This window comes from Maylandia zebra, linkage group LG13 (assembly GCF_041146795.1).
Source record: "Maylandia zebra isolate NMK-2024a linkage group LG13, Mzebra_GT3a, whole genome shotgun sequence".
Classification (NCBI taxonomy): Eukaryota; Metazoa; Chordata; class Actinopteri; order Cichliformes; family Cichlidae; genus Maylandia; species Maylandia zebra.
The window spans coordinates 24040983-24041573 of record NC_135179.1 but is presented as its reverse complement, the minus strand read 5'-3'; positions in this window follow the sequence as shown (position 1 = coordinate 24041573).

The window sequence follows — 591 nt, the reverse complement described above, 5'->3', positions numbered from 1 at the left end:
TTTGGCTGAGGCTGGTCTTTTTGCAGACTTTTTTTCTCTCCCCCGAGCCATCCAAGACAGCTTCCATGGACCCACAGTTATCCTGTGGGCTTCAACTTGAGCCTCAATTTTTACTTTGCCCACCCCTGGTATAGTATAATCTCAGTCCACGAGGGCCGGTGTCCCTGCAGGTTTTAGATCTCACCTTGGGTCAACACACCTGAATCACATGATTAGTTCGTTACCAGGCCTCTGGAGAACTTCAGGACATGTTGAGGAGCTAAATTAGCCATTTAAATCAGCTGTGTTGGTTTGAGGACACATCTAAAACCTGCAGGGACACCGGCCCTCGTGGACTGAGATTGCCCACCCCTGTACTATACGGTTTTATTTAAAGCAGGCTTGGATTTCTTTTGTACTGAAGGAAAAACCTACTCAAGCAGTTTAATGGCCTCACATTAAACTCTAGCATACTTGGGTATATAGAGGAGCTCCTAATTGACTCTTTGACTACAAGGTGCTCTGGTCCTGTACCTGCAACAACCACAGTTCATCACCCCTCCACCGTGCTTGACACTTGGTGTGAAGTGCTGATTGAGATTTTTACCAACT